The following is a 9258-nucleotide window of genomic DNA, read 5'->3' on the forward strand; positions in this document are numbered from 1 at the left end:
ATTCCTCTTAAATTGCTTGTGGTTGCATGGCTTGACCTCCTCCTCTGTGTGGTATCTTCGACTCCTCTCTCCCTTCTCCATCCATGGCACCATGAACTGCCTAAAATTTGTAGCAAAAAAAATGGGTTGATCCTAGTCTACCACAAGCTTAATGCACAAAGGTTTTGAAGTCTAATAAGTCATGCCAAGTCACTTTCTCAATGTCATGTGTACACTAGGTTGACCATATACATTTTGGAGAGTTATAAGAAGCTTAAGAGAGTAGTTTTCCTATTCAAGCATTGTGGCAAAAAGCTTACAAGGTAGAGTCAAGGGCTAGAATTCCAACAACACACTCTTGCATCATGTTTAATGCTTGGTAATTTACATGACTTATATAAAACTTGTGGTGAAAGAAGCAAAGTAGGGTGGGTTTTAACTTCAAGGTAGTCATGGCATTGTCTTTATTCAAGGTGGGAACATTTGACTTAAGGCAGGAAACCAAAGGATGGAACATTATGTTGCAATGGAAATAGAAGTGAAGGACAAGAGTAATTGAAGTAGGAAGAACAACTTATTTTGTAAACTCTCTAGAAAGTTCATCCATCAGGGCAAACATTCCCATGACAACGATAAGCACCACCTTCACCAATTAAGCAAGATATCCTTGAGCCTCCCTCTATGGGGCCAACCTGGAGTCTCAATTTTACCTAATAGAGATCCTTGCATCAAAGCATGCCTAGGCAGAATGTGTTGAACACCTAAATGATGATCAAGACAACTCCTTGTCTACCATATCTTCAAAGTGCACCATCTAATTCAAAGGCATGTTATGAGATTATATGCACAGATTCTTGCAAATAGTTGTTATGCTTGACTTGATGACTTGAAGAAAAAGAGAAGGTGTAAAGCATGCCTTTTATGTAAACATGCATGCTTGTACATGGGGGTGGGAAAAGAGTGTCTCCACCCATGAAGTAGCAAAATATGTATTGTGATTTGTCAAATCGGGATGACATTTCAATTGGAAAGATTGCGTATTGGCCAAGACATGGGAGGATGTATGAAGCAAATTTTGTTGAGATGTATTGATACTGGCAGAAGGTGCCACGGTTGCACAATATTGATCTAAGTGTGATTCCAAGCTCTCATAAGGACAACATGTATGAAAATATACCTTTAACAATCATGCTTTTGGGGAAAACCATAAACATAACGGGTAGAAAGAGAAAAAGTGAAGCTTTTTTTAAGGTTCCATTGGCTAATTTTGTGTGGGGTCTGTAGCAATCTTTGCAAAGAAGCTCTCAATGACATGGCCTAATTATATGGGCAACTACATCTTGTAAGATGGTTTCTTAATGGAGTACATGATGAAAATTTAATAGTTGATGAGGAGACAAATACACTTCAAATTTTTCTTCCTAACTAGGTGATTCATGCATTGATGTGATCAAGAGAGCTTGTTAAGAGGCATAAGGTATTGAGGATGATAGCTTGAAAATAATACATCTTTTGTGCAATTGTGGGAGATATACAGATGGGCTAGCTCAATTAGGATCAGGCAAGGCCATTTATGATGGAGGCCATATTTGCACCAATTCTAGTGGGAGAAGGACTAAAGGAGGAGGCAATCTTCAATGGAGCCACCTGCTACTGTTTGAGAGCAACTATTCTAGGATGATGACTTTAGGAGGAGCTAGAAAGGGATTGTAGTTGCTGTTGGGAGGCAACTTCTCTTTCTTTTTGGGAGCTTCAAGATGTATGTGGGGAAAAGTATAGAGTTTTTGTAGATAGAGAAGATAGCCAAGGGGCATCAAGGAGAGAGTTGACATATTCCAAAATGACAAAAGAGAGACCAATTACTAGTTGTACAACTAGTGTGATTGTGGACCAAGGACATACTTAGTATAGGAGATTAATAGATTGAAGAAGATGAGAGTGCAATAATTAGAAAGAACTGTAGCTATGTTAGCAAGAGATCAAATTAGGGAGGTAATTCTGGCAAAATATCATGACATGATTATCTTTAGGAGGGAGGTTACTGATTCAAGGGTCCCCTTCTTTGCATGTTGGAGATGAGGATAATGTAATTATGAAGATGGAGGAGTGACTCACATATTTGCATTTGAGCACTGATCAAGAACAATCATTGGCTGTGTGATTATGGAGATATGTTTGCATGCAATATGGAAGATGACTAATTTCTTTTTGAAAGCTTAAACTGATGTTTTATAGCTTAGAAACTCTTAAGGTCTCATGAAGGTCTTGTGATAAATGTATCATTTCTAGAGATTATTTTATACCTCGTCCCCATCATCAAAATTGACCCCAAAATATTCTTGCCAACTCTCACTTGATGCCACCTCTCCTTTTCTTCCACCATACCTAACTATTACCACCACCATTACAAGAGAATTCAAAAAGAGGGGAATCCATCTTTTAGGGGTTGCAATAATCATATCCTTGAGAAAAGTTACTTGAAGTCAATTTCACTTGAGATTTTGTACTATAGGTTATGAGATTATAGACTCACAAAAAGCCCAAACATAGCGCAAAGATATATGCTTTTGGGTTTCTCTCTTGATCTTGAAAATTTCGAAGGAAATTCTTACTTGGAGATGATTGCTCTCGTACTTCCATCATGCTTTACTATTTGCCCTTAGCAAATTGTGGCTAGATACAAAGATCCCCAACAATACTCGTCATCATCACTAGTCCATTAGTAATCCCTGGCTAACTACTCAATTTGGTTCCAAAGGTTTCTCTCAAAGTGCAAGGGTATTATGAAGGCTATTGCAAACTATACTTGCCAAATTATCCACAACTATGAGCATAGCTATAAAAAACTCAGTAACAACTCCAATGATATCCCATGAATCCAATGAACTAGTTGCTAACACAATGACTACTCACTAGGTCCCCATTCAGCCTTCATGCAACACTTCTACTCAAGAGAAAGGTTCATCAATTCCTTCTACCCGTTGGTTGCTCCTTCTCCACCTAATATAGCATCTGTAGTCAACATAATCTCACAATCATCTAGCTTGGATACTACTGTTTTTGGCACAACCTTGTTTGTTTTGAATTTTCCTCTGCAAGAGGATATCCTTTTTGACATGTACCAAGTTCCTCCATATATTGAGTGAATGAATACTGATACTCTCGGCTAAGCAAGTTGAAGAAATCCCATCAATACTAATCAATCTATAAAATTAATAAAGGCTTATCTACCCAAGTAGAAAGATCCCCATTGCTATGCTTTTTGTAGCTTGACTCCACGTTTGGCACCTTTGCCAAATTATTTGCTATAATTGATCTTGGACTAATTGATGTTGATATGATCATGTTATAACAACATACACTATGACCTACTTGTAAAAAATTACATAGCGCAGCGAACAAAATTTGAGAAAGAGGTAGAGATAGAGAGTATACAACAAATAAGAGGAGAATTAGAAAATTTCTTTAGCTCCAGACAACTCATACAAAGATGGCTCTGTCCACCCGTGCACTTCCACTGTGAAGCTTATATGGTGATCTAGATAAAAGATAGGTGAAGAGCTTAAGGCTAGCTGGACCAACTCTGACTAGGTGAAAGATAGATGATTGATGACTATGAAGGGGTTTAGCTTTTATAGCGTGCGAAGGCAGTTAGGTCAGCCCCTTTTAACTCCCTTATCCCGCAACTCAATGCAATGTGACTCGAGTTGCTACCAGCTTAACTACTTAGTCCAACCCAAAGATTAGACCCACAATGGTCACATTTTTGCCATCCGGTCACTATAGACCTCATCTGATATACAAGTCAGGACTCAACCAATATCCGGGCTCACATATGGCTTCTCCTCATAATGGAGGCCTTACAACTTTGAGCACCTTGGATCATTGGTGGCACCTTATGAGGGTGGGGCATTGAGCATATCTAACACTACTCTCCCAAGTTAAGAAGCTTGAAAAAAATTCGCACAATAGAGGAAGGCAAGACCAAATTGCCAAGACTAGACCAAGAAATTAACTCTAACCCGATCCCTTCCTTTTATAAGAGAACTCACTAATTACTCCTTATTTATAGTATATTCACAATTACAACTACTCTCATAATTGTTTGTATACATCTTGGTACATCTACATTTGGGTGTAATCCTAGAGATTGAGAAATCTTATATTTGGTCTTCGGTGCCTGATGCAAAGAGGCATATTCCACGGTGGATTCCGTGAGGTTTTATAGTGGATTTTGTAAAATTATATTTGTTTACCGGGGCTCATACACAAGGTCGATTCCTTGTGTGAAAAGTTGATGGGAACGCCTATCCCTTTTGGGCGTCACATTAATTTAATATGCAAGTGGGTGATTCCGTAACGAGTGATTCCATAAAATACATATTTAAATTAATGGACGTTTATGAGTTTAGAGTGCGCACTTGTATGAAATTAAGGTTAGGACATAGTTCCAACCTATTTATTTATTTTGTAGTTGAAGACGGCTACGTATTCAATTTTGTCGGTTTAATTTTATTATTTTCTAGCATCTGTGAATGCTTCAATTGATGTGTAGAGTAAACGACGATGGCGCTGGGTAGCACTGGGTGATAGCGTGTATACAAGTTATTTAAAAGAACTTATCATTTTTCATGGGTGCGCGTCTTAGGCATGGCGCCAATATTTATTTTGATGTGCTTATTTATTGAAATGCTTGACATATATTTATTATTTTATATGTGCATGTGTGCACGATTTAAATATTCATTATTGGTCATTATATTTGGGCATAGCCCCACTCGTAGGGCACCCAACCACTTTATTATTTATTAGGACAAAAGCAAACACAAAAGCTAAAGCATGCTAATTGTAAATTTGGGCTATTTTTTAGCTTGGAGATGAGTAAAATATTAAATGCATGCTTTGTGGAGCGCTCACACAAGGCATGGGGGGAGATGTTACCCAATTGGTCTTTTTGCTTTATGTTGTGCAAGTCTATTCTCTTGGATTTTGAGCAAAAAGTAGAGTTGTTTGTTCTTGGGGACCTTTTGGCGCTCGCTACGTATGCAGATGACATCCGATTTGCGCATCAGTAGTATCAGAGTGAAGCTGAGATCGAGGGCTTCCAATCGCTTTCCAACTCGTGTGAAAGTGAAGCTCCTGGAACAAACGGGCACTATCTCACGATAATCCATCAATACCAACGCGTTCCTGGCAATGAAGAACCCCCTGCTACTTAGTCGAATTGCAAGGGACCACTCTCTAGAGGTGGAGGACCTCCTAGGAAGCTCCCTTATCAACATGTTTTTTTTTTCTCAGTTAGCAAACAAAAAGAAGAAGCTTCATTGAGTTTAAAATTAGTTAAGCTTAAAAAGCTTAAAGGAAAGCTTTAGCTCCATAAATCGGTCGACTGCGGCGGCAGCATGCACTGACCGACGCCAAATCCGTCGACGACACACTCTTGTCTTAGTTGATAGCAAATGATTTATTAAATATTTTTAATTAAATCTTAACTCCTTTCTAAGCTACTAAGGTTTAAAACCTTCAAATTTCGATCTCCTCTTAGCGGGCATTCACACTCAGACTAAATCGAATTCGTTTCAACCTCCCTGCTAGCCCCTGTTCACACTTGCGTTGTGACAGAGACGAATTCCAGCAATCAGAGAATCACACTCAGACTGTACAAAATACGTATCAGCTTGGAAGAAGGCCGACATCAATTTCCGTTAACCATGAAGAAGAAAGATTGCTAAAAATCCACAAAAAAAAAAGCAACCCTTGTAAACCCGACCTTGAGCTATGCTCATTCCGCTAATAGTATTTCGAGTGTGTGAGGTTGTTTGAAATTTTGTAGGATGACCGATCAAAATATGGAAGATTTTATGGCTGAAGGTAATTTACTGAAACCAATGATTAAAAGAAAACTAGACCTAATTATGATGCAGCTTCAAGAGGAACGAAGAGCATGTCAAACTTTGCAAGCTCACTTGGCCAATCTTCAACGATCTACTGTCAATCAAGATGGACCACAATCTGAAGATGTTATACGACATACGATCGATGTGACACTTGAAGCACAATCTATTTGGAAAGAAGCCAAGATAAGTAAAAGAAATGTCAAATTTCGTACTTTCAATGGGTTACGCGATGGAAAGACTGTACTTGCTTTTATCAGTCAGTTTGAAGATTATTTCCATGAAGAACAGTATACCGAAAAAGACAAAATTAAGTGTGTCACTAATCATTTAGTGGACAGAGCATCGCTATGGTGGACTATTATCCGCAAAAACATTGATTGTCCTACTACTTGGGAGACTTTCCAAAAGAAATTTTTGCTGAATTTTCTTCCACCCCAATTCCACGAAAAAATAATTAAATAGTGGGATCTTCTGCAACAAAGAGATCACGAGCCTATTTCACAATATATCAAATATTTTTGGAATGCTTTATTACAACTTTGAATGCTTGAAGATGTACCTAAGGCGACCCATAAGTGCAAGTTTATGTCTGGTTTGCCGGGTCACTTCTATGCGGAAGTGAACATGTTCAAGCCAACGACTCTCGAGGATGCGATTTCCTTGGCTCATGATGCTGAAGACAAAATTCAAGGACGAGAGAAGTGACCACAACAATTCTCAAACAATGGTAACTTTGGTACAAATAAACTCAATTCTAACTTGCGAAGATTCAATCAAAATCGCTTTGTTCCATCTTCATTTTGTAAATCTTGGACATGACCCCCTGCTTTACTATCAAATAGAAATTCAAATCCTAAGCCATCTCTCCAGCCAAATCCCAATATTCTTAAACTTCCCGCTATTACCAATAATGTTTCTAATGCCAAATCCATAGTCTGTTATAAATGCCATCAACCTAGACATCTACTAGTGAATTGTCAATTCAAAAAGCTAACTGTTCACATCAACTATTTCAGAGCAAGTGAAGATGAAGACCATGAAGAAATGCTAGATTTCACGGAAGACGATGATGATAACGGCACTACTTCTTCAGATACTTTACCAGATATACGAAATCCACATTCTTTATTAACGATGAAATGTAAGTGCATGGTAAAGAAAAAACTGTTTTACATGCTAATGGGACTACACACCATTTTATTTCTGCAAAATTGGTCAAAGAATTGAATTTACATATTGTTTCCACTCATTATCGCATCAAGGCTGCATTCTTAGGCACTAGATACAATGGAACACAAGAAGTGCATGACTTAAAAATTAAAATTGGTAATTATGTTGAACGTAGAAATTTCTTAGTTGTGCCTCTACAATCTAGTGACATTATCTTAGGAATGCCTTGGCATCATCAGTATAATCCCAATATCTATTATTCCACACATTCAATGAAGATTCATTCTCATGGAAAATAAATCACATTGCATGGTATGCACACTTATGATAATTTTCCATTGCTTAGTCATACATAGCCTAAATGCGCGTTAAGAAAAGGTAGCGAATCCTACTTAATCTGGGTGAATGAAATTGAAGTTAAGAAAAATAAGATGCATCCTAGGCACGCACAATTTCTTTCACAATTTGAAGATTGTTTTGATGCTAACTTACCACCTGGTTTACCACCCACACATCCTGAAGATCATAAAATAGACTTAATTTTAGGTTCTCTTCCACCATGTAAAGCACCTTATCGACATAATCAAATTGAACATAAAGAAATTCAAACTCAAGTTGAAGACTTGTTAACCCGAGGACTCATTAGGCCTAGTAGTTCTCCATTTGGTACACCTGTCATATTAGTTAAAAAGAAAAACAACACCTATAGGATGTGCATTGATTATTGTGCCCTAAATAAGATCACTTTCAAGAATAGATATTCGATCCCTATGGTAGACGATCTCATGGATAAACTACAAGGGGCTACAATATTTAGAAAAATAGATCTTACATCTCGATACCATCAACTACGACTGGACACATCTAATATTTTCAAAACTACATTTAGAACTCAGTTTGGACACTATGAATTCCTTGTTATACCTTTTGGTTTAACTAATGCACCAGCCACATTCAGTCCTATGATGAATCACATATTTTTGAAACATCACCATTGTGTCATTGTTTTCTTTGATGACATATTGGTTTTTAGTAAGAATGAGAACGAGCATTATTGACAACACCTAGAAACAATGCCTAGCATTGCAAAACTTTTTAGCAATATTCTATACAATTGACAAATTGTTACCAAATTTTCACATCAATTTAATGCAGATGCGATTGTAATTTCGTCTTTGGAGGACGTGTCTCTGTAGTCCGACAAGTGGAAAATCCTAGTTCAAAGGATTTTTGTGCTAGAGGGTGGACTTAGGAAAATACCAAATAGAATTCGATAGTTTTATCTAATCAGAAGGGATTATTTTTTATTAGTGGAACCATGAGTATTTGAGTTAATATGAGCAAGGACGGGAAACATTTTGATAATGGCAACCTCATAGGCAAAAATGCAAGAGAGGTTAGTCGTATAATGAAAGTGGAAAAGTAGCTAACATTTTAGCCTAACAAAAAAAATATTATGTAAGAAAGGATGCTAGTTGAAAGAGAAGGGGGGGTGTTCTTTTATGTGTTATGGTTCTAAAGGTTAGGAAATGAGTTTTAAAAAAAACCATAACTAAAAGAAAAAATGTTGCATGTGGATTTGAAGAGGTTATGACCAAGGAGAGGGCGCCCTCATCCTAGGGGGCACATCATAGTGGGAGATGAAGAGAGGGAGAATGGGAAAAGACTAACTGGAAGAGGAAGAGGAAAGGGAGAGGAAGTCCAAAAGCCAATTGGAGAAGAGGAAGGGGAGGAGTTAGTGGAAGTTGAAGAGTCATGAGAAAGAGAGGAGGGGGTACCATTCTATAAAGAGGGAGAGAGAGCAACCTAAAGGGAGAGAAGGGTGCCATCATCAAGAAGGGGACACTATCATCCTAAAGGAAGTGCCATCAATTCAAGCCATCCAAGCAAGAGGATTTGAAGAAACAATTGAAGTTGGAGAGAGCAAGAAGAGAGAATTGAAGCCCATGCATATTCCATAGCCATTACCATGTCTTCTCCTTCTACCTCCATTTTGGAGCTTTTCTCTTCTCTTCTCTCTTAGTCATCAACATAAAACCATGGAAGCTAAGCTCTTAAGCTTGGACTTAATCAAGATTAAGTCTTAAAAGAGTTACAAGTGGCTTTTTCATGGCAACAATGCAATTGACCAATTGATCTCTTGGGAGAGGGAAAATGATGAGCTCACCATTGGGAACGATTGGATACACTCCCCTTTGCTGGACTACAAAGG

Source organism: Lygodium microphyllum, chromosome 7 (assembly GCF_053477565.2).
Source record: "Lygodium microphyllum isolate KBCC chromosome 7, Lygodium_microphyllum_v1.1.10, whole genome shotgun sequence".
Taxonomy (NCBI): Eukaryota; Viridiplantae; Streptophyta; class Polypodiopsida; order Schizaeales; family Lygodiaceae; genus Lygodium; species Lygodium microphyllum.